Source organism: Lissotriton helveticus, chromosome 3_1 (assembly GCF_964261635.1).
Source record: "Lissotriton helveticus chromosome 3_1, aLisHel1.1, whole genome shotgun sequence".
Classification (NCBI taxonomy): Eukaryota; Metazoa; Chordata; class Amphibia; order Caudata; family Salamandridae; genus Lissotriton; species Lissotriton helveticus.
Genome location: NC_136061.1, coordinates 874210932 through 874237256, shown reverse-complemented (window position 1 = coordinate 874237256; position 26325 = coordinate 874210932).

Genomic DNA, 26325 nt, shown 5'->3' with positions numbered 1-26325 from the left:
CAGCAGCCTCCAAGCAGACAGCTTTGAACAGCTGCAAAAAGAAAGGCTCTCTTTCTGGTGCTGAAATGTTAGCACAGTTCAGTGTATTCAAAACTCAGGCATTGCAAGACAGCACAAATCTATTGTCTTTTAATGTTGTGTTTATTTCGGCAACAACCAATTCACTCAGTTGAAGTGAATGCCTTTTAATATTATTATATAAGGGTAATACTGTAACATTTTGTATGGAGTCCTAGTCATGCAAAGTACACAATTTAGTTGTTTTTTCTTTTCTCTGAGGCCTAATTTTTCATCTGGGTGTTAATTCTAATTTATCTTTATCATTGTGGCAATTTGCACACATCTATAGTTTGCTACTATTTTACTTCTAATGGTAGAGTGTAGCTATGTAGCATATGTTACATAATTTATTCCTTGCATTTTAAAATGTAATTCTTTCAATGACATTTGTATAACAGAATGACAACAACAAACCAAATTGAACTCATTCCAGACATTTTCAAGAAGGGGGTCATACACTCATAATTCACAACACAGCACGCTTCAGGCTAGCCATTCTTACACAAAAAACATAGTCTACTTACTGAAACAAGTACTTTCAAGCATGTCAGTCCACAACCACATATAACAACAAAAAACAATTAACCCACAAATCAACACTTAGCACAAAAACAAGAGACAGCCCACAGACTGTACTCAAACCAAACCATTTGTAAATACCAATTGTAAGTCACATTTACAAAAAGAGCTCTAAAAAAAAGTACAGAGATTACACCAAGAGAAATAGACAGCCAAAAGACTTCCATATTAAAAAAAAGGCGCAAGCCTAAGACCTTTTTCAAAAATACACTAAATTACTAGTTTGGCTGGCAGAACACTCAAAAGCACTCTGCATATCACCACTTATAAATGTTACTAAGTTCACAGATCCGGAGCATTTGTATAGATATACTTGGTTCCATGGTGTGCTAGTCACCATGGAAGAAATACCTGTTTTCCTATAACTAAACCCTTTTTAGGTATCCCCTCTAGGGGAATCAGCTGAGTACTTTCTAAATCCATATTGGTACATCCCAGACAGCAACACTTTCTATGAAGTGTGCTAGAAACTGGCACGCCAAAAATATCGTAGCATATACAATAGTATTTGCCAAGTGACACTTAACACAATGTGTGCTGTTCAAATTTTCAAAATTTAGAGAAAAATCTCCTCATTACCTGGTCTCATTTGCTGCAGCAAACAATCAAATAAACAAAATCTTGGCCAAGTCATTCCAAAGGGTGTTGCTACAGCAACCCTACCAAACCAAAGTCTCCAGCTTCCAACCGCCAAGGTCTGAATGACCATTTTAAAATACTCACGCCAAAGAAGTTTTCAGTCAGGAGCGGCAATCACTTGGGGGGGTCTGATCAAGAAAATCAGAAACACATGGGTCTGCAAAAACAAAGAATCTCCATGCGCAGGGTACCTCCTCAATAGATTACTGTCCTTGCTCAAGACCACTCCCTTGAATAGCCACTTCTCTGATGAGTCCCACGTACGGGTGTCAATTTGTAGAAGTAAAAAACCGTATAAGGGGTTCACTGATGCACCTGGTCCTTAAATCAACAAAGAAGAGATTGGCACCGAAGCTCTAATATCAAAATAATGCATTTATTAACCTCACATGAGGGAGACTGCGTCATACAGTACCCTCAGGCCACTGTATGAGACAGTATAAGGTGTGCAGAGAACAGGGGCCTTTCATGGCCAGTTTATTGGTGTGTTAGCATGAAGACTCAAAAAGAGGCAGTACAAGTGTGCACACAATTACATATAAGGATACATAAGAATCGCCTAATCAACAGAGTGGGAGGAGAGACTAAACTGCTTACATCAGTAAGAATAGCCTGACAGTTATATACTAGAACAGGGGTATTGGCAGCTACAGGTCTTTCTGAGCATGTGCAAGGCTCTGGCTCAGTGCTGAAGGAGTTAACTATATCACATGACACAAGCAAAATACAAGGGCAGTCAACAGTGAAGAGGGAGAAAGCACATGGCGAGCACATGGCTAACTAAAATGGCTAACAAACACACGGGGGACCTGTTGTGATCCCACTCCAGTTGCACAGCCATATCTGTTGCCAAATGAATCCAATAAACCAATATTATGTTCCACTCTTCATTTTATCCATGTTTTAAACGCAATTCTTTTTCCTTTTTATCCTTATTTTTTATCAATTTATTATATCCATTTCCATTTTTCACTCAAGCATATTCATAGCCAGGAGATGTTTTCGTAAAACACGACTTTATTTTAGCTTCACCCAATGCATTTCGGTACTGAACCTTCGTCAGGGGTGTCTATAAAAAGTTTAATACATGCATTAGTTTAAACATCCATTATTAATTGTGCTGCACAACCATAACATTTATAATACATTTTAAAGAAACAGTTGTTTCTCGAGACTGTTATATTCCAATAGACTTATTTGCATTTGCTATCATATCAAAAATAAGGATAAAAAGGAAACAGAATTGCGTTTAAAACATGGATAAAATGAAGAGTGGAACATAATATTGGTTTATTGGATTCATTTGGCAACTGATATGGCTGTGCAACTGGAGTGGGATCACAACAGGTCCCCCGTGTGTTCGTTTGACATTGTTTGCGCAAGAGGGCGGAGCCTGTTTCCAGTATGCACGCCTATACATGTCTGAAGCAGTTAAACATAGGATTAAGATTATGGTACCAAAAGGAATAATTTGGAGTGCATCTCACCACCAATTATGCAACTAAAATGGCTGCCACAGAACAAAATGGTTTCAACTGATGCTAAAAGCCATTTCAGCTAGTTTCCACACCACAAAGACCTAAAAAATGCTTAGTTCGAAGGATTTACTGTAATTAGTTACAGCACTGCTTTACTGTCAAAGGTTTGGTGAGGAGGTGCGAATGTTAAATTTCAGGAGGTTGCACTAGGAACTGTCCATGAACCTATGTGAGCTGCACAACTGCCTAAAATGTTATTGAAAGTTATTTTTCAGAGCAAGCATGTCATGGACGTTGTCTCAAAAACAGACACATGGTGAGGAACGTGTGCAATTCAACATGCTTCCCATCCTTAGGGATCCTTAGATTACTTCTGTTGTCCACTACCTCAAAGCGTAGGCCTTATCGCTGGAGAACTAGTCTCTGTGATACAAAATCCTACACTTTGTTCCATAGTTCTGATGTTTCTCAGTGGGTTTTACCTTTGCAATCTAACATGCTCAAAGTGGCATGTTGTTGAACAGCATACACATGTAACAACAGCTCTCCATTGCCTGCCAAACAGATGTATAAATGATTTCAATGTGCATGCAGACTTAGAAGACTACATCCAAAGAGTTGTTTGCCATCATGAAATGTTTCACCTCCCATTGCTTTGCGATGCACTACCCCTTCTTGGCCAAAGCAACCGCTCTGACTGTCTGGCCTGTCATATCCATGGACCAAACTATGCAATCCATCCACTCTGGTGCCCAATCAGACCCTTGCTTATATCATGTATTTGCCAAAGGACTACAATCCATCAGCTCAGTCATCACTATTTTCCTGAATACCTCCATCGTACAGCCTCTATCCTGAATGTCTGGAAACAGGCAATGATCCTCCCCTACACAAGAAGCCATCTAGTCACAGAGTGGATAAACTGTCTCAAATTGAACACTGACGAGACAGAAGTTGTGATTTTTTGGAAAGAACTCCTCTGCTTAGGGCTCCACCTTGTGGCCAGCTGAACTCAGTCCAATACCCAACCCTATCACCCATGCCAAGAACCTTGGGATTGTCATTGTAAGCCAATACAACATCGCAGTCCAAGTAAGTGCAATCCAAACAACCCGAAAATGCTAACAAATATCTTCAAATGGCTCTCCACCAGTACTCACAGAACAGTAATGCACTCTGCTCATCACAAGCAAGCTGCACTACTGCAACCTCCTCTATGTAGGAATCAGCAAGCCACTCATGTGATGACTCCAAACCATACAGAACTCATCAGCAAAGATCGTACTCAACCACAGTGAACCACACCACACTGCACCTTAGGGAGCTCCACTGGATCCCAAGGCACAAATTAGCTCAGTTCAAACTCCCCACACACACCTTTGAAACCCTGCATAACATTGGCTCAGCCTGCCTACCAACCAAATCTTTTACCACAAACCCACCAGACACTTCCATTCAGATAAAAGTCTTCTTTCACACACTCTACAAATATACAGAGCCAGAGCCGGACATAGAGCCTTCTCATACATCGCTCCTAACGCCTGTCTCCACCTGCCATTACACATCAGAGCCACCTCCTCAATTCTTTAATTTTTAAATTCTGCATGAAGCTGTAGATGTGGCACTTTGAATAGCTCCTCTACCTGCCTCAGCACCAGCATGCCTTCCTGGGCGATAGTCTGTTATACAAGAACACATAACAGAACTTACTTGACAAAGAGGCTGAAGTTTCCAGATTTCACCCGTTTTACGAACAACAAACATGAAGAAGTTTGGGTGCCTCGATGGAAGCATCCTTGAAGTGTGGAGCAAATCAGGATTTCTTACAGCTGAATATTTCATGCTTGAAGCATTTTGCAGAAGAAAATCGTGTCCTTCAACCTTACATGAGCAGGGTTGTGAGGTGGTTGCATATAGCATCAGTAGTGAGTGGGGGTGTTTTACACATATGGTCCACATGAAGCAGCTCTATTGAAAAGAGGGTCTTCAAGAGCAGTGAATGAAGACAGCTGACAGGGTGACACCAGTGGTGTAGCAAGCGGGGGTGCGGAGGCAGTCTCTCCGGGGTGACATGAGTTTTGGGGGCGGCAGTCTCCCCTCACTCCCCGCTCGTACCTCCGGCCATCATGGGGTGGCAGGCATGTGGTTATTGCCAGCACCACCCCTCACAATTCCTTGTGACAGCACAGGAATCTTTTGCTGCTGTGGCGAAGAGAAGCTAAAGCTTTTACACTTCACTAACTTTGGAAACCTCACCAAAAGTTAAGTTTCAAGTCATTTGAGTTCACAACCTTGCACACCGCTTCCTGTAATAAAGGGAGAGTTAGTCTGCTGCAACAGGCATTCAGACTGTGCCTATATAACTGGTCCTAACGTTGATGGTAAAGTGTGCATTTTGCCATACATCCAATTACGACATTGCATCCTTGAGTGTAAAGAAATCCATTTTCAATATTTTATCAGGCATACAGTTGGGCAGATACCCTCCTTCCTCCTACAATATTTTGATTGTATTCATATTTCTTGATGCCACTAGACTGGTCAGTTTTTATTTTTTTATTTTCTTATTGACAGCACAAACATGTGGAAAAAAAGCCAAAATAGAGCAAATAAGAGAGAAAATCTCAATGCAAAATACGGTTTTACAGTGGCAAAATGGCAAAAAAAAAAGAAAAAGAGAGGCAATTGACAATTACTACATAAACAGAATAAAGAAAAAAAGTATACAATATTAACATTTTACCTTTTACGTTTTACATTTTCTGTTTTACATTTTACGCTTTACATTTCAGGTGAATTAACGATAATTAAATGAAATTACCCCAGATTTTCTCAAATTTACGTAAAGACCGAACGCCTCTGAGCCTGGCCAAGGCTGTTTCCATGCCATGAATTTCATTAACTAAAGACCACCATTCCATAATATGTGGAGGCTGGGGAGAAATCCAGGCACGAGCAATGGTTAGTTTAGCACAAGAAAATAAAATGGTAATTAAGGCCTGTTGACTAAGGGTAGCATCATGTATATCTAAAAGTATAGTTAAAGCAGAAAGAAAAGGAGGACAGGCCAGTTTCATTTTCATAACCTTATCCAGAGCAGACCAAAATTCTTTTAGCATCGGGCAAGAAAGTAACATGTGTTCTAGATTAGCACCTAGAAGATCACATTTAGGGCATTTGGTAGATCACTAAATGAAGCATTTGCTGACCACTTAAGAATCACTTCAGGAGTGTGGTAAAGCATACAAGTAGTTTTGAATTGTTGCAGTCTTAAGCTTGATGATTGCACCAAATTATTGATATTCAAAAAAGAACGAGCGATCTGTTCGGAGTTTACCGTCAAACTCAACTTGGGGCTCCATTTCTCGGCTAATTTAGAGCAGTCGCTTATCTTATAGGAGATAAGGCATCCATACCCATTACTGATTAAAGATTTTGTTTTAGATGAATAGAGATAGTTCCAAATATCAGAATCTGAGATTTCAAAAATTTTCATCCTACGAATCAGAAAATCATGGATTTGGATGTACTTAAACCTCATTTCCTGAGTCAGATTATATAAGTTTTTAAGTGCGACGAAATCTAAAAAGCCATTGGAGCCATAAAGATCCCCCAGTGTATCAATTCCGTGAGCAGACCAGATGTAAGCCTGTCCATCGTTGAAAATCTCAGGAAGACCCGGGTTTCTCCAGAGCCATAGTCTGGGATGAAAAAAGACGTTTTACAAAAAGACAAGATATTAAACCAAATCTTGGCTGTGTCTCTGGCGGTCTTAAATTTTACCCTTTTGTAATAGTTTGGGTCATTCAGTCTTAACAAAAACATTCTGGAGTCTGAGTTAAGCATAATAATATGAAAAAAAGTTGAGTATCTGAAGTAAGCAGGGAGCGGAGACGACCAATGAAAGTAGCCCAAAAGTATAATTTAAAATCTGGAAAATTAAGTTCATCCCTATCTAAGGAACCCTTACGTAAAGTCAAGGATCGGCGCACTTTCCTGTATCCCCAGATGAAGCTGCTGAAGATTCCATCAAGGTTCTTAAAAGAAGAGTTGTTAGGAGCCAATGGTATAGAACGAAATAGGTAAAGGAATTTTGGAAGAATTTTCATTTTAATAAGATTGATTCTGCTAATGATGGTTAAAGGGAGTTTATGCCATTTTTTTAACAATGACGTTGTTGATTTTAATAGCGCATCATAGTTCAATATGATTATGTCACTAATTTTAGATGAGAGTTTAACCCCTATATAGCTAGCGACCGAGCATATTCCAGAGACAGTGGCCGATGGTTTTTGATTGACCACTATTTGTGTTTTATTTACGTTTAGCTTGGTGCCTGAAACGGCTCCAAATCTATTAGCCTCAAGCATTATGCCCCCTGGAATATTAGTAGAATATATCGCTATATCGTCCGCATATGCGGTAATTTTCAAACATTGAGGACCAAACCGAAATGGGGTTATTAGGGGCTGCATTTGGAGAGCAGAGAGAAATGGTTCAATTGACAGGGCAAACAGCAGGGGTGACAACGGGCACCCCTGTCGAGTGCCCCGAGAAATAGCAAAGATAGAAGACGACAACCCGGCATAGCTGATGCTAGCTGTAGGCCTATCATATAGGGCCTGTATCCAACTAACAATTTGACCTCTGAATCCTATAAAGGACAACACAGACCAAAGATAGTCCCACCCCACTCGGTCGAAGGCTTTCTCAGCATCTAGTAAGATCATTCCGAGTGGGGTGGTCTCTATCTCCGCTATGTCGAAGACGGTGATAGCTGTATTAATATGGGTCGTTGTGTCCCTGCCTAGTACAAATCCGTGTTGCTGTACATTTACGATCTTAGGGATAAACGGGGCCAATCGGCTTGCTAAAATTTTTGCGAAAACTTTAGCATCGGTGTTAATCAATGAGATGGGCCTATAAGACCCACAGTCATCTGCCAGTTTGCCTTTTAAAAAAAAAAACATTTTCACAATATTCCAAGAATTTGGAGCCTTTCCAGTTTCCCCTATAGATTGAATTACCAAGGAAAAGAGCGGAAATAATTCCTGAATACATATTTTATAAAGTTCGACCGGGATAGTATCTTCCCCTGCTGCTTTTCCCAGTGGTAGCGATAGAATAGCTTGTCTGATCTCAAAGAAGGTAATCTCCTCCGATAATTGCTCTAATCCAGATAAATTGTGTTTTTCCTTAAAGTTGTTATCCAGATAATCTAAAATATCCGATGTACAGGGTTGATTCTGAGGGGTATATAACATACTATAAAACTCAACAAATTGAGCCAGTATCTGTTCTGGTTGATTAAATGTAACATTATTAGGACCTCTAATGCTTTTTTATAAGAGTCTGAGCTCTGTCATCGGCCACTTTGTAGGCCAGTGTTTTACCAATTTTATTTCCCCTTCATAGTAAGAAATGTTTAATTTATGTAACTTAGCAGCACTCTTTTCAATAAAGATCGTCCTTAATTTAGACTTAAGAGATCCTAATATTAGTCCCAGTACTACTACATCGGGGGAACAAATTCTCAAAGCATCGGCCAAGAGTACTTCTTGAGCTAGGATGCTAGATATCAACTTTAAATTCATATTCCGACGTTCTGCATTTTGTTTAAAAATGTATTGTTGAGAAAACCCCCTGATGCTGGCCTTACAGGTATCCCTAACAGTTATATGAGGTGCGGAGTGGAGGTTAATTTTGATAAATTCACAAAGGTGTATCTTAAGTTGAGCAATATAAGCTGCATCAGAAAGTAAGTATCGAGGATATGAGAACATTCTAGGGGCCGTTTGGGCTTGAGGGTTATAGAATACGAGTAAAATTGTATTATGGTCTGAAGAGACCCGTGGACAGATCTCCATGGAACTAGTTTGTATTGAATTGTCAGTTGCCCATGCCACGTCGATACGAGAGCATAGTTTATGAGGCGCCGAGTATAACGTGTAACCGGGTATATTGGGGTAGAGGGTGCGCCATGTGTCTTTAATATTGTGTATCCGGCTAATGTCTAGAATTGCAGCGCAGACTTTACGCATGCGCTGAAAGGCACCTTGTCTAGTGGTATCCAACTGATAGTCCATGATGCAAATAAAATCCCCCATGATAATGAGTTCCCCCTCCCACCCTAAAAGCTCCATATTCAATTGATCAAAAACAAGATTGTCATCAATATTTGCGCCATAGATCGCACATAATACATATTTACAATTACCTATGAATATTTGCGCTATAACCCAACGGCCAATTTTATCAGATGCAGTTTTAATCGTTTCTATTCTACATCGTTTATCTTTAGGGATAGCCACTCCCCTAAGTGATACCTGTTGTGAAGAACAGATTATAACATCATAGCCCAACTGACTAAATAGCTTCCTGTCTTTATAGGCAATATGCGTCTCAGACAAGAAGACTAACTGTGATCACGAAGTCTGAGCTCTTCCGAAACAAGTCGTCTTTTATTCCTGCTATTAAGACCAGAAACATTCCAAGCTAAACATTTTAATTTTAATTTATACATTTGAAAACAAAGATTACACCAATTCTGCCATTCTGCTCATAAAAAGACCAAATAAACTTATTCCCATCATTTAAAGCAATTTTCCACTTCGTGCTGAGATTTTTAGCATTTTTCACTCCCCACACCGATCCACCCTCGGAGAACCTAGGCCCACCTCCCCACCCCCCTCTCCCTCGCCCCAGGACAAGAGGGAGTCCCCTCTGGGACTGCTGCAGCTGAAGAGGCAGCTCAGAGAGAGGCAACCCAATGACTACCAAACCACCTCACTTCTTCTTTCAATGAGAAAACAAAAGAAAAAAAGAGAATAGAGGAGGAACCGGGAGGAGAGAAGAAAGAAACAGGAGGACGACCCCAAATACGAACAGGCTGATTGAGAAAAAAATTCCTGACCTTGATCCCCGAAAATTACTGCCTAGCCCTTAGCCCTTAGCCAAACTTCAATAGCAAGCTCTCAGCTTCCTTATCATCAGTAAGATAGTAGGTATGGCCTCCCTTGATGACTTTGAGGTGGGCAGGTTCCTGCAGGAACGCTTGCCCTCCGATAGACTTAAAAGAATCAATGAATTTCCTTAACTTCCATCTCCTGTCCATGGTTGCCTTACTCAGATCAGATCGTACAAATAATGTCAGATTATCAATTATGATAGGAGAATTGGGACGTGCTTTCAGGGATACTGCCTGCCTTAAAAGAAATTTACCAAAGTAAATAAGGAATGGCCTAGGAAATTTACTCTCCTTATTCTTCTGAAATAAGGGAAGACGGTGAGCTCTTTGAACTTGAGAGTCCCAGTCCCAGTCACCTAGGTCTGGGAAGGCCTTATGTAATAGTTTTACCAAATAGGCCCTTCAGTCTGACCCCTCGGCACCCTCAGGGATGCCGAAAAGTCTCAAATTCAGTCTCAGTTGGCGGTTCTCTAGATCCTCTACCTTCAGCTGTAGAGCTAGCTGTGATCTGAGCGTCATATTGGTTCAAACAGGATTCCGAGCGGACAGACCCCTCTTCTATATTGCCCACTCTTTGTTGAAGTTCTACGATTTCCTGGGAGATCCCCCCTAAATTAGAAGTCATCTCGGATCATGAGTTTTGCGATTTAGTATTGTCTTCTCGTAATTGCAGGAAATGTTCCTGTGCCTCCGCACAATGGCTAGTTAAAGTCTGCAGAATAATGTCAAGGGGAGATAACGTCGGATCCTGATCATCAGAGGCACCCAGCCGGGGGGGTATGTGTTAATGCTGTAGTGTCAGAAGATACAGATGTTAATGAGCCAGGTGTATGATTTAGTGAATCCAAAGATATAGGAGAGACTGTGAATGCAGTTGAAATAGACTCTACAAGTACAGCTGGGGGCACAAGAGGGGCCTGGTTAAGCTCGACAGGTGGAAGTATAAGTTCCGTCCCCAAGACTGATGTGGGCAGGTAAGATACCGGAGATTCTTACGAGGGCTCAGCAACTGGTGGGCTAGTACCTGACAGTCGTAGAGTCATGTTCTTAATGAGCCCCTTTGCCTGTATCCATTTCCTAAGGGGGCTTTTCATCGAGGGGAGAGTTTTTTTCAGAGCTGGAGCAATGTTGGTCACTGATAAGCCCTCCGTTGAAGGTGTTCTCCCTTTCTTGCATTTTGTCTTTATTTTTTGTTTAGCTTTACCTCGACGGCCTGCCAAAAACTTAGCCGTATCTGAGGAGGCACCCATCAACGGTTTAGCTGTTTCTCTTTGCTCGTCTTCCTCTAGCTCCTCATATTCTTCGTTAGAGCAATCTCCTCCTCCATCTAGTTCCTAGACCCCCACACCAGGGGTGAAGGAAGCTGTCGAGCCTTCACCAGCCTGACTATTTTGCGGGCATTTGTGCTCAGAAATCAGTGTCTCCTCTGGTTTCAGTATATTATTAGCTATATTGATGGCCCCCTCATTCGGGTGCTCAGCCAGTATGCCTGGATCTGAACAGCAGAAAGCGCCAACCCCATTCCTGTCAGGTTCTGTTAGCTTAGTAATGATAGAAACGTTATTGCCAGTTTGAATGGGGTCTATATTATTTCCATCATGAGCTGCGCCTGGTGGATTCACTCTGTTTTCAATATTTTCAGAGCCACGTAGAGGAGGCCCCTTTTTATCGGCACCATTAGATACATCTAGTAAAGCGGTATTTACGGTGATACAAACATTCGGCAGGGTGGCCACATTTGCCTCTGGAATAATAAGTAAGGAGGTCGCAGTAACTGTTTATTGAGTCCAGAGTCCCCTGCAGGTAATTTCGCCAGGACTATGGTGGAATCAGTAGAAGACGCCCCTCGGGAAAAAGGAGCCGGTGGAGCCGCCGGAACAAACACTGCAGGTCCGACAGAAGCCGGGGAAACCGCCATTGAGTCCACCAATGCCAACGCTGCAGTTGCTTTGCTGCGCGTGTTGATCTGGGTATATTTTTCGGGGCCATAGTCTCCCGTGAGCTCAGCCCAGACCTCCTGAAACCTGGAGCCGAGACCGAAATCGCCTGTCCCCGCCCTGACCACAGTCCCGACCAGCTGCGCACCGACCAGCGAGCCAGCCGCGGGATCGATTGCCGCACAAGGTGCAGGAGGAATCGGGCCAGCAGCAGCCACAGCATTCAAGATCTCCCTTAGTTAATCCGCCCGTAGCGCGGCACCGCAACGCAGTCTGTCACAGAGTACACTTGGAGGACTGCCATGAACTGGAGCGCAGACCGATCGGGAAGCGCCTCTAAGTAGATAGTAGTTTTTCTCTTTCTCTTTCTCCCCCATGGTCAGTTTGGAGTTACATATTATTTCCTTGGATTACTCTGCCCTTGGGTGCTGATGGTATTGCTAGAAACAAGTAAATGTTCTTACCCACTTACACTTTTGGGTCCTTTTGGATAAGAGTACCTGGGTACCTGTGGCTGAGTGATTCTGATCATGAGTGCTGCATGGTTTGTTTAGCCCAGTCATGGGGATGGTGCTGATTCGAATGAGATAAAAAAGAATACATACAAATACTATTCCGAGATATTCAGAGGGAACAACTAACATACACAGTTGAAGTGGCAATGTGACCCAATCATAACCCCTTGAAAAGAAATACCCATCAGCAAGTATCTACTTTGAAGACGTGTCCCATTGGCAGTGGTGCACAGGAGATTGGTCATGGCCTTTTCCACATGTGCAGATGGTATTGGTGCTCTTTGCTTAGTCGCTCTGGTGGTGAGACTAGGGATGTGGCAGGTTGCCACATGCTACTGACACTTAGGGAAAGGGAAAGATTCACAAACAACAAACATAAAGTAGTATGAATACTCTGGTTGGAGAGACCTCAAAGTGTGGAACCATGATTCCCTGCTATGTCTTTCAGGCATTGCACTCAGTGCCAGTGTTAAATGTCACGCTCTGCTTTTTACAAGAATGCATTTAATGTGTTTCTCGTTCCATTATCATTAAAATCATGCTCTGCTAGCCTTGGATTTCTGAAAAGAGACATTCTTCTTTTCTAAAATTGACATTGGCCCTGATCTGTTAAAGGAAAATCTGGTGCTGGTTCTTCAAGCACATCTGTTGCTGCCAGAGGTTCGGTGGGTTAATCCTTCCTTAGCATTGAGCAATATCTCAGTAACAGCAAGTGTGCTGTGCTCTGTCAGAAGCAAGAAGAATATACATGTCTCACTCATTGGACTCTGTTCCTAGCACAGGTGTGCTTTGAGCTAACTACAGGCATGCCAGGGACACAGTTTGATGGTACAATATACAAGATAGCAGGAGCTTGGCCATTCCAAGATGTAAACCAACAGAAGAGCCTTCTAGGGAAGCCCCTAAACATTACTAGGTTTACAGTAACTTGGTTAGAATAAGAGCCATGTTTCAGTTCTCATCTTGAATGGAAAGATTGCGTGTTGCAATGGATTTTCAATTTCACCTTAGATCTGCAGTTAGTTTGGAGTTTCATCTTATCTGCTTTTTCAGCCATTCGTCTTAGATTCCATCTCTTTGTAACAGTAAAGGAGCACTTTGATATGTTTTATATCAGAAACATAGGATCAATTCCATGTCTTTGTAAAGACTTACGTTCAGGGCTAGACTATCCCTTGGTTAAAAAGAGAAAACACCCCTCCTGTGCCCACCCTTCCCGCTGAGGATCAGGGTCTGATTTTGGGGCCGGTGTGTGGAGTGATCATAAGATATCTAGCCTAGAAAACAGCCCTCATACAGTACACAATATTTATGCAGTTACATATAATTTACCATTTTCCCTCTAAATCCTGCTGTCGAATAGAGTCGAACGCTACACTCACATGGCACAACATGATGCTGGTATGATCACATTTTCCAGGGCAGGTTTTTGCTCCCTGTACACTGTTTGAGTGTCTCCCATGCATTTGCTCCAGTACTGACAGAGCAGCTCATTTTCATATTTCTCTTGGCCTGTCTCTTTAAGATACAGTAGACACTTTGAGTCTCTTTCTGTTAAGTAGGTGTAGGGTCTGTGAGTCAATGGGACAGCAGTCCTTGAACAATAGGGCCACTTTAGTATGACTAGATTTTGATAAGCAAGACATAAAAGTAGTCCTATAGCCTCTTGACTTAGTTATGATTGGACTGTACTGATTTTTGCATTGCCTTTTAAATGTGCAGTCACCAGTAGGTAGTTATATTTAGGACCTAGCTTACATAGGAAGAGTGTTTTTGTTTTGCCCAAAACATTAGCATCGCTTGACGAATCCTCACAACATTTTTTAAACTAATACGATGCTCACTTTGGCTGCTATCTTGAAAGTTTTGTGGTAATCCGTGAAGTGGGCCAAGAAAAAAGGTGGGTCCCAAAATGCATTTTCCCCATGTTAATTCCCATAGAAACTTTAGACAAGGTTTCAGCCCGAACTGCTGAAAGGAATTACATCACATTTGGCAAAAAAGGTAGATATTGGTCCAGGGAAGTGCCTTTTTGTGATTTGGTGTAAATCTCATCAGTAGTTATGTGGTTATTAAAAGAAATTCAAATTTGCATATATAGGGACAAGGATACTCCCAGGATCTGACAGTACCCGTGTTCAAATCTGATTGGCTGCCAACACTTTAAACCAGGAGGAGTTGGTAGCCATCTTGGGACTTGGCTACAACCGAGTCCCAACAAAAAATTACTACTTGTTGGGGTATGAGGCCCCTTTGGCTGTTGAGGGCCCTTGGGGACCAACACTCTATTCTGTTACCTCCAGTAAGTCCCACACAGCAGGATTGCTGAGAGCTCGTAGGAAGCCCTGCCCCCTTTCACCACCACTCTGCAAACTAACCTCCTGGTGAACTACCTGTTGTGGGATGAAGTCCTTTTGGATGCTGAGGATCCTTAAGGGCAAAGAAGCCCTCCTGTTACCGCCAGTAAGTCCCACATAGTGGCATTGCTGAGAGCTGCGGTGAGGCCCAGTCCGCTTTCTCCACCACTCTGCAAACTTACCTCCTGGTCCACTACTGGTTGGGGGATGAAGTCCCCTTAGATTTTGAGGGTACTTTGGTGGGGCCAAGAACCCCTCCTGCTACCTCCAGTAAGTCCCAAACAGCAGGATTGCTGAGAGATCAACGGAGGCCCCACCCCCTTTCCTCACCACACCACCTGTGGGGGATGAAGTGCCTTTGGATGCTAGGGTCCTTGTGGGCCAAGAAGCCCTCCTGTTACCAGCAGTAAGTCCCACACAATAGGATTGCTGAGAGCTGGTCTGAGGCTCTGTACCCTTCCTCCACTACTCTGCAAACTTGTCTCCTGGTGCACTACTGGTTGGGGGATGAAGTCCCCTTGTATACTGAAGGTACATGGGGTCAAGAACCCCACTCGTTACCACCAGTAAGTCCCACACAGCAGGATTGCTGAGAGCTGATTGGAGGCCCATCCCCTTGCTCCACCACTCTGCAAATGTGCCTAATAGTTAAAAAAAACTGACAAATTCACTTAAAAACAAAGATTATGGGGTTGTTATAGTTAGGAAATAGATTTCTTTAAACCTATTGAAATTCACTGGAAAAACAAAGGCTACAGGGATGTTATAGTTAGGAAATAGATTTATAAAACAATAGAAATTCACTGAAAAAAACAAAGATTACAGAGATTCACTGAAAAAAACCAAAGGTTACAGAGATGTTATAGTTAGACTCAGATTTCACTCATACAAAACCATTGAAATTTCAGCAGGTATAGTTAGCTGAGCTAACCATAACTTACACCACCATATTGGGCTGCTTATGACCTGGCATATTACATCACTCATGACATGGTCAGTGACAATACTGATGACATCTCAAATGCCATCACTGTTTACATCATCTACAAAACCATTCACACACCCACTCATATCCCACCACCACTCACATTCCATAGAACCTATCATACACTCACTCACATACACACACAACAACTCACAAACCTATTCACAGACCCATACAAGTGCTCACACACCCACTCACTCCTCCATTGAGCCATTTGCACACCTGCATGCTCACTCATACAGCCACTCACGCAACCATTTACTCACCCATACATCCACTCATAAAACCAGTCACTCACCCAGCCATACACTCACCCATATAGCCACGCACACACTCATGCACACACCCATACAGCCTCTCATCATAGTCCCTCACTCACCCTTGCAAGCACTCACACACTCACTCAATCACCCATACAGCCACTTAAATACCCATTCAAACATCCATACAACCACTCACCCTTACACACTCACATACCCACACAGCTACTCATACACACACACTTATTCACTCATACAGCCACTCACACACCCACTCACTCACCCATACAGCCTCTCAACACAGCCACTCACTCACCCATACAACTACTCACACACCTCTTCCCTCCCCCATTCAACCACTCACACGGACCTTCATTGTCCAATGCAGCAACTCACACATCAACTCACTTAATCAGCACCTGCTCAAACAGCCACTCACTCACCCATGCAATCACTTACACACAGCCACTCACTCACCCATACTACAACTTACACACACAGCCGCTCAGTCACCCATATTGTCACTAACACACCCACTCACCCACCCATACAGCCACTCACACACCAATACGGCCACTCACACAGTCACTCACTCACCCAAACAGCCACTCACACACCCACTTTTACACCCAAACAACCACTCACAGATCCATACAGCCACTCAGGCACCCACTCACAAATGGATACACACAGTCACATAGTAGTGATACACAAAAGTATACTGATTTAACATGTGTAGTTGCTTTTAGTATATAAATATGTTTGACACATAAACTTTTAGAAAACTCTCACAATCACTGCATATTGTTATCAGTGATGTCATTGATTATTTCATTTGAGATGTCATCAGTGATGTTACTGACCATGTCATGAGTGATCTTATATGTGAGGTCATAAACAGTACATTGTGTGGGCATAAGTTATAGCTAGCTCAGGTAACTATAACTGCTACATTTCTATGGTAGTCTGCATGTGAAATCTGAACCTAACTATAATGTCATAGTTGAATACGTCTTTGTGTGAATAGCTGTATGGGTGAGTATATGGATGTCTGAGTGGCTGTCTGGGTGAGTGACTGGTTGCATGAGCGCCTGTATGGGTGAGTAAATGGTTTTCTGAGTGGCTGTATGAGTGAGTGAGTGAGTGTGTGAATGGCTTTATGAAGTACTGAGTGGGTATATGAACACTTGTATGGGTCTGTGAATAGGTTTGTGAATGGTAGTGTGAGAGAGAGTATGAGACGTTGTATGGGATGTGAGTTGGTGAGTGAATGGTTCTGTGGATAATGTCATCAGTGATGGCATTTGATATGACATCAGTATTGTCACTTACCATGTTATGAGTGATGTAATATGTGTGGTAATAAGCAGTACATTGCGGGGGCATAGGTTATAGTAAGCTCAGTTAACTACAACTGCCGAATTTCTATGGTTTTCTGCATGTGAAATCTGAGCCTAACTATAATGTTCCTATAACCTTAGTTTTTTTTCGGTGAATATATATATTTATATAGCCCCTGCCGTTATGATGCCTGGACTCTGTGGGCTGTAGTGGTACAGGGGACTGGAGGAAGCGCTGTTGTTGTGGACTTCAAAGCTGGAATTTTCATTCTTTTTGGGCACATGCTGATTCCTGCACCCCCGCACTACCATTGGGCTTGACATTTTTTTGTTCCCCCTTGCACCACCGCCGAGAATCCAACAAGGAGGATTCTGGGACTTGTAGTTTTCTAACATGCATTGGACTCTATACAGGTGTGCAAACAATCGGCAGGGGGTGGAGCGGGCTTGTATTAACAAGATAAAGGAGGCAGGACTTACTGTTGGCTTGTTCCCTCACTTCCTGGATGCTTTGGGCACTGAAGAAGGCTATACGATGCAAAAATGCATTCGCCAAAATGCTACAACTATAAAGCTTCCTGATGGTTCCCCTTGGGTCTCTGCCTTCTTTCTTCGGGAGGAGTTTGTGTGTACAATTCGTCGCGTCAGCCAGAGACGCACTTTCAGAGAACCCCTGCTTCGCTTTGGGTACAGACATTACTGGTTCGGAACTGCTGCAGTTCTCGTCTGTTTCTCCAACGCAGTTGGATGGTCTGTCACCCGCCGCGGATTCCGGGACAAAGTGTTGGCAGTTGTAGGGGTATGTTACCTCACGCTGGGCAGTGTGCATTGTCACGTTAGCCCCTGCCGTTATGATGCCTGGACTCTGTGGGCTGGAGTGGTACAGGGGACTGGAGGAAGCGCTGTTGTTGTGGACTTCAAAGCTGGAATTTTCATTCTTTTTGGGCACATGCTGATTCCTGCACCCCCGCACTACCATTGGGCTTGACATTTTTTTGTTCCCCCTTGCACCACCGTCGAGAATCCAACAAGGAGGATTCTGGGACTTGTAGTTTTCTAACATGCATTGGACTCTACACAGGTGTGCAAACAATCGGCAGGGGGTGGAGCGGGCTTGTATTAACAAGATAAAGGAGGCAGGACTTACTGTTGGCTTGTTCCCTCACTTCCTGGATGCTTTGGGCGCTGAAGAAGGCTATACGATGCCGAAATGCATTCGCCAAAACGCTACAACAATAAAGCTTCCTGATGGTTCCCCTTGGGTCTCTGCCTTCTTTCTTCGGGAGGAGTTTGTGTATATATATATATATATACATATTACCTACTGGCGGTCGCCAGTAGGTAGTTATAGTTAGGACCTAGTTTCCATAGGAAATCCTCAACATTCTATTTGGATTAACTTTGGCCCTGGTGGATGAATCTTTGCGAATTTCTCAAAGAAGATGGCTCGGTCCGCTGCGCTCCTTCCCTGAAAGTGTGGGGGGGATTGGTGAAGTGGGGGCTGAGATAAAAGGGGGGTCCCAAAACGTGTTTTCTCCATGTTATTTTCCATAGGACGTTTAGACACGGCTACAGGTCGAACGGCTGAATGGATTTATAAGAAATTTGGCAAAACTGTAGAGTCCGGCTCGCAGATTACGCTTTTTTTGGAATGGTGTAAATCCGTACAGTAGTTGCTGAGAAAATTAAAGTTAAAGTCAATTATATATCTATACGCGCGCACGGGTGCGCGCACTCAAGCGGCTGCGCGCGAGCGGATTTTTTTTTTTGCTGCGTGACGTCTGTTAACGTTCGATTAGAAGGAAATCAGGAAGTGTTGACCGCCATTTTGTCACTGCGAGTAAATATATTGTTCATTTCAAAGCGTTGGAACATGGAAAGGAAAGAAGGTAGAGATTGTTTTGCTGCGTAGGTTTTCTCAGGGTGTGCAGTAAGGTCCTTAAAGGCGAAAATATATATATATTTTTTTTTTAAAGTTGTGGGGTGCGCGCACTCGGGCGCGCACACCTATTTACAAGAGTGTGAAAATGGAGATAAATCAGAAGTTTGAGTGCTTTGATATAAGGTGGCTCTGAAAAGAGCCCTTGTGTTAATTGAGTTTTTTCTGCATTTATAAGTAAGTAGCGATGCAGAGCCGGATGTTGCAGAGGAAGATTCTGTTTCTGCCTTCCTTCTTACTTAGTTATGTTTTTTTCACTCTCACTCCAGGCTTTTAGTTTGTGGATGGAAATCCATGAACCTAGACTCACCTATGAAAATCATACTATTGATGCTTGACTGAGGCCAAGGAGATCAGAGTGCATGTGTGTGTAAGGTGATGTACCTCTGGGGAGATGATGTTACGTTTAAACGTAGCCCCTGAGTGCTTAGTTCGGTTCTGTTCTCTGCCACTGTTGTTTATTTAGAGCCCCAAATACAAAGGCTTGTTGTTGCTTGTGAATCCCCAAGTGTATATTTGCTCATACTGATCCATAACGCCCCGGCGTATCCATGTCATAGGCCGCAAGAGTGGGCGAAACTCAGCTGGCCGAGCAAGACTTGGGGAGGGGGCAGGAGCCAAGAGGAAACAAGGAGGTGTTTTCATCATTTGGGACAAAAAATATTTCTAAACCAATGAAAAGTTTTATTAACAAGTCACATGACCTGTTATGCTTACGTTACGCGCTCCGCGCCGCGCCCCGGATTGCTTCCGGGAAGCTGCGCTTTGCGCCTCGCGCACCAGAGCACTTCCGGGTGCGCTAACGCGGCGTGTCATATGACGCATTATGCAACAACGCGATACGTCGTTGGGGCTCCACCGGAACTGATTGAATTGGTAGTCTACAGTGTTTCTGGAAGTTTCAGACTGAAGCTGGCGTCAGCATGAGAGCACCCCGTGGCTACGTCGTGGCCATTCTGCGAGCCATCATGGCAGAAGCTCCCCACCGGAACTCTGCGGGAGTCGGGGGCCCCGGTGACTCTTGTAGAATCTTTAAGGCTGATGGGACGCTTTTGGGAATGGGGCCCATGCCGTAGCAGTCAAGCGTCCGAGTTCCAGGGTTGTCCAGAGCCATCCTTGCAGGCCAGGCCCAAGTCTGTGAAGCCGACCGCCATTTCCTGAGCTCCGTGGCAGCCGCCTGTCGCTGTACCGCAAGAGTGGGTGCAATTCAGTCGGATGGCGGGTGAGACGCTGTAATAGCAAGAGCAGGCGTAATTCAGCTGGCCGAGCGAGGCAATGTGCCGCAGGAGCGGGCGCAACTCATCTTGTCGAGTGTAGCGCTGGGGTGCAGCTGAGAAACCTCCACCTGGGGAGGTGGGGGAGGCTCGTTCGCGCCGCCTCTCCCTTCCAGTGCACCCCACGCCGTCTCCTGGCGCAGGTATATGTGATGGTCGGACAAGGGCACCGCAGGACGTGTCTTCAGGTCAAACGGATTGTGGGACAAGGTCCAGAATGGAAGAGTCACCAAAAGGCTAAAAGTTCCGCCGGACCCCGGGAGCCGGCCGCCTATGTCGAGTGAAGTGCTGGGGTGCAGCTGAGAAACCTCCACCTGGGGAGGTGGGGGAGGCTCGTTCGCGCCGCCTCTCCGTTCCAGTGCACCCCACGCCATCTCCTGGCGCAGGTATATGTGATGGTTGGACCAGGGCACCGCAGGACGTGTCTTTAGGGGTGTAGCTGAGAAACCTCTACCTGGGGAGGTGGGGGAGGCTCGTTCGCGCCGCCTCTCCCTTCCAGTGCACCCCACGCCGTCTCCTGGCGGAGGTATATGTGATGGTTGGACCAGGGCACCGCAGGACGTGTCTTTAGGTCAAACCCTCAAGTATGGCACCGAACATCCAGGACTTATGCCATTTGTGGAAGGCAGTGACATCGAAGCATCTCAGGGACCAAGCATATCCAGAGTCCTCCTCGGGATATTTGCACAACGGTCCTCCACCCCTAGGCCGCCAGCTATGCTACCTTGACAGGAACAGTGTCATGCATTTGGATCGATGTTGCAGCAGGCTGCCATGTAAATAGTTATTTAATGAAACGTTTTACCCTGTTACTTTGTTGGTGTGTTGCATATATTTATAATATTTGCATAGGGTTTGTCGTTATTTTGGGCGGGGTGGGCGGCGGAGCAAATTCACTGAAAAAACCATAGGTTATAGACCATATATAGTTAGGAATTAGCATTTACAAAACCTTGAAAATTCACGGAAAAAACCATAGGTTATAGACCATATATAGTTAAATATCTCAAGTCCATCTCTGCACTCGATGGAGATACAGGTCGTCGATCAGAAAATGTGCTGGCCACCTCTAATGGTAATAGCGTGGCCAGGGCTTTTGTCGATGCCTCTGCAAATTGCACAGGGTGCACTTGTTTGACATGTCGCACCATGGTATGTATGGAAAAGGAATATTTTTTTGTTGGATTTCCTCTTGAGAGAAACGAGTCACATATCGTGCAGGTTACTTTTGGTGCATTTACTTTCTTTTGATCTTCAGGATAAGTGAAAAATTGCCAGATGAAAGATTCTTGTTTTCTTCTTAAAGGTAGTCGATCATTTTGTTCAGATTCGGAAGATGAATGAGATACGGTAGCCATTTCACCAAAGTCTTCCGAAAAATGTAGGACGTTGTTCTCTCTTGAGAGTAGAAAAGATAGTGAGAGAAGTGGGTGGAGTGCTGCGTGTAAATTCCAGAATAGAAACTAGTAAGAATCAATTGTAAGTGTTGTTTTCATGTTGCAGCAGGCTGCCATGTAAATAGTTATTTAATAAAACGTTTTACCCTGTTACTTTGCTGGTGTGTTGTATTTATTTATAATATTTGCATAGGGTTTGTCGTTATTTTGGGCGGGGTGGGCGGCGGATATGACTGTAGCGTGGGTGTTTCACTTTTTATAGGTAATAGAATGCATTCTGCAAGCATGTAGTACTCCTCCTGCTACAGCATAAATATTCTTCAGTGCTTATTTTCATTTCGTAAGTGGTATTGAGACCGACACAGAACTTCAATGGATCGGAGGGGCTGTTCCTGTGCATCTGGAGGACTGCCAAGCCGTTGCAGTAGTGGGAGTGAGGCCTCTTACAGGGGCGTAGCGCAGCTCCTTTTGATGTTCACAATTGCAGATAACAGGGTAGAGATGTCCGTGGAATTTATGGATGGTTAGTCACACTAGAGTGTGCGCGGCGCCCCTAGCACCTTATTACGGCACACAGGGGAGCCGCATTGCACAGTTTGAGAATCAGAGACTTAGGAGATAAACCTTCATAATAGGAAGGCTTCTAAGTGATAAAAATCGCCGGTGCTCGGCGTTAAAAATATCACTGCTATCGGTGGAATTTTCCAAGGTGTTAGTGCTTCAACAGAAATGGGAACACATATCTGATAGAAAATCCTGTAACAATCTCAGTATTTCACATTATCGCGTGAAAAGAAAGTCTTTCGAAAGATGTTGAACGTTGTTTTCTTTTGAGAGTAGAAAAGATAGTGAGAGAAGTGGGTGGAGTGTTCCGTGTAAATTGCAGAATAGAAACTACTAAGAACCAATTGGAAGTGTTGTTTTCAAGTCACATGACTTCACATGCGCGTCTCAGGACGTGTATGCGGTGATAGTATCTGGTCACGTACGCCATTTGGAAGTAGCGGTCTAATTCAGCGAAGTTTCAAAACGTGAAAAGGAGTAAATCCAAACACATCCGGATTTAATATATGTTCTGAGCTCGATTCAAGCATACAATTGTTAAAGTATAAAACCTTTTATATTTTTTTTTAAAATACCAAGGTGTGTACATTCGGTCACACACGAAAGTTTAAAAAGACATTCGGCTCCATTTAATGAAAATTTTCATAATATTAAAAAAGAAGCCTAGGTTTAGTCTCTTTGACGTATTATAAGTTCTTTGATGGGTCTATGAAGAAATTCAATAAGTTCAGATTGCAAAGTTTTCACGAAATATATAGGCGGGTGCGCGCAGTCGGTCGCGCACGAAAGCCTGGAAATGCGCTATCCATTTTATTGAGAACTGTTGCCGAGAGTGCGCACACCGGGTCGTGCACGAAAGTTTAGAAAGGCTATTTTTATTTACAGACAAATTTTAATGCGTTGAAAAAAAGGCAAGGTACAGACTTTCTAATTTTGTATCGCTTTACAAGGAGTCTCTATGCAACTTGAACAGTGAAGAAAACGGCTTGTGCCCGAAAAAAATATTGCCAGAACTTTATTGACAAAAGTATAGGTTGTATACACGAGATATTTCTGAATAAGCATTTTAAAAACCAATGAAATTCACTGAAAAAACCATAGGTTTTACACACGTTATAGTTAGGAAGTAGCATTTACAAAACCTATGAAATTCACTGAAAAAACCATAGGTTTGACACCAGTTATAGTTAGCTGGAAATGTTACTGATATAAAACCAATGAAATTCCATGTTATAGTTAGTTGGACTCACTATAACTTGCGCGTGTAATGCACTGCTGATGACGTCACATATTACATCACTCATGACATCACTGATGACACCATCCTTGTGACACAGTGACAGACCTCCTTTCACTGTAATCTAACCCTTGAAACGCATATTCAAAAATAGAAACTAAAATTTTCAAAAAAATGGAGATACCCATACCAGTTACAACAACCAATTCAATAATTCCACCATCTATATACACATGCACTAATTCACCAACAGTTCTATATAGTCACTCATACATATATTCACTAATCATATGTAGTGATACACCTACACATCCTGTTACACACCGACAGTCATCCAAAAGTTATTCACACACATACTCACACATGCAAATAAACTATTGAACATCCATTTATTTGCATAAACAGCTATACACACACTACCACTTTACTTCTAAGGAAACTTACACATACTTACTCTCTTAAAAAATCACTTATAGAAACACATACTAATTTAAACAGGAACTCTTACAATCCCTCACTCTCACATATAGTCACTTATATACATCAATATTCACATATACTACATTAAAACATATGTAGTTACTGATAAAGACACTAATAAGACAGTCATTCACTCACTAACACAGACATATGCACACTAATCCACCCATACAGTCCTGCACATATGCTGTCTTCAAAACACATACAAACAGAGACTCAGTCATTCTTGCATCTATGTAGTAAGTAATACCCCCACCAAACCATGCAAACACTCATACTGATACTAAGAAAAACATCTAATAACCTATATACATACACATGTACCTACTCATCAACCCATGCAGCCACTTATACACAAAGTGAAACACTAATACATATATTTAAATATTTAAGCATTACTCAGTAATATATGTATTCACTAAGATATTCAATAATATATACATATATAACACATATTTATTTTTCAGAAAGACACACATTCACTGGATGGTGTCATCAGTGATGTCATGAGTGATGTAATATGTGATGTCATCAGCAGTGCATTACACGCGCAAGTTATAGTGAGTCCAACTAACTATAACATGGAATTTCATTGGTTTTATATCAGTAAAATTTCCAGCTAACTATAACTGGTGTCAAACCTATGGTTTTTTCAGTGAATTTCATAGGTTTTGTAAATGCTACTTCCTAACTATAACGTGTGTAAAACCTATGGTTTTTTCAGTGAATATATATATATATATAAATATATATATCAGTGGTGACTTGCATGGCTCGCGGGTGTTGGGGGGGCACAATATAAAAAAATGAAAAAATATAAACACTTAGCCACTGTGTCCTGCGTCTCTGCTTCTGCTCTCCTCCATCGGACTTCAAAAACAGGAAGCACAGCCAGACTCCCCTGACCAATCATGACACTGTAATGCAGCATTGTGATTGGTAAGCACCCAGGCTCCCCTGACCAATCACAATACTGCAATGCAGCGTTGTAATTGGTCTGAGCATTGTGGTTTGATGCTCAGCCAGGGAATGGTGCCCTGGGCATGCCCTCCATGCATGCTAAATTGCAGCCTGTGTGGAGAACAGGGAAGTTGGCATGACTGTTTGGCCGGTCCCAGAGGGCTGGCCTAACAGTCATGTGCACTTAGAAGTGGATGAACCACTCCTGCCCTGCTCCGAGCACAGAGCAGCCCCACCTGCCCGCAAAGCAGCATGGAAACATAAAAACTCAAAGTTATTATCATTTCATGTTTCCTTTATTTGCACTGCAGAGGGGCTGCCACTGAGATATATATATATATATATATATATAAACACACACACACATCTCCACATATTAACAACATGCTATAGTTACATACCATTAGCTATGACAGGACCTCCACACTGAGCCCCCTACCCTCCTTCCCATTCTGTCTCCTCTTTTCTGGGAGGTGCTGCCCACCTACTTCTGCACTGCCTGAAACATATAAATTACTTTACAAGAGAATACTTTTCATTTCTCCTTTTCAGGATGGCTTGACCTTGACCCAAAAACCGTGACATTTAATTAAAATTAAGGAAAGTATTGGGCCTGTCCTGTGAAAACCAAGACTATAAGTGGAAGTTCGGCATGTCTGGTCACCCTGGACCAGTAACAAAGGTGTTTTTTTCTGAGGGGGCCTTCCATGAACTTGAGCAAAGATAGTTATACTAAAATAAATGAGTGTTTTTGGGTCGGAAGCAGAAGAAAAACTTTCCCCGTTTGACTGAATAAAATAGTTAGCTTTGGCGCGGGAACATGCAACCTCCCTTTGCAAGTCCCGGGTTGTTGTTTAGACAAGTTTAAATGAGCGTTGATTAACCTAATTTTCAAGATAATTAACGCTGGTAGAAGTCATTCACTTTCCGAATTTCCAAGTGGCTGTTCAATAAAGTAGAATAAATGAAGGAGACTTCTGTGCCATTTTAAAGGCATGCTTAATTAACATATAGGAAATTGAACATGGGATGAACGCTAATCATCTGCGCACTGGGAATATTTGTTCACTAATTAAATGGCAGTACTGAAGTAACACTGTGCTCCCGGCTTCCTTTCTGTGTTGCTTAGATTTCAGTAGGAGAAGACAGATGGGCTTTCTGTTTTCTGTAATTCTCTACAGTCCTCTTCATTTGATGCTAGAGTTTGAGAGCTGTGGATGTTGCTCGATTGTTGCAAATGGTGTGTGGTAGGCAGGCTACATGTGCATTTATCACTGGCTTACTCTGCAACACACCACAAGACATTTGTTTAATCTGTGCTCTGTATCAAATCAACAATAGTTGATTCTGCCAGCCT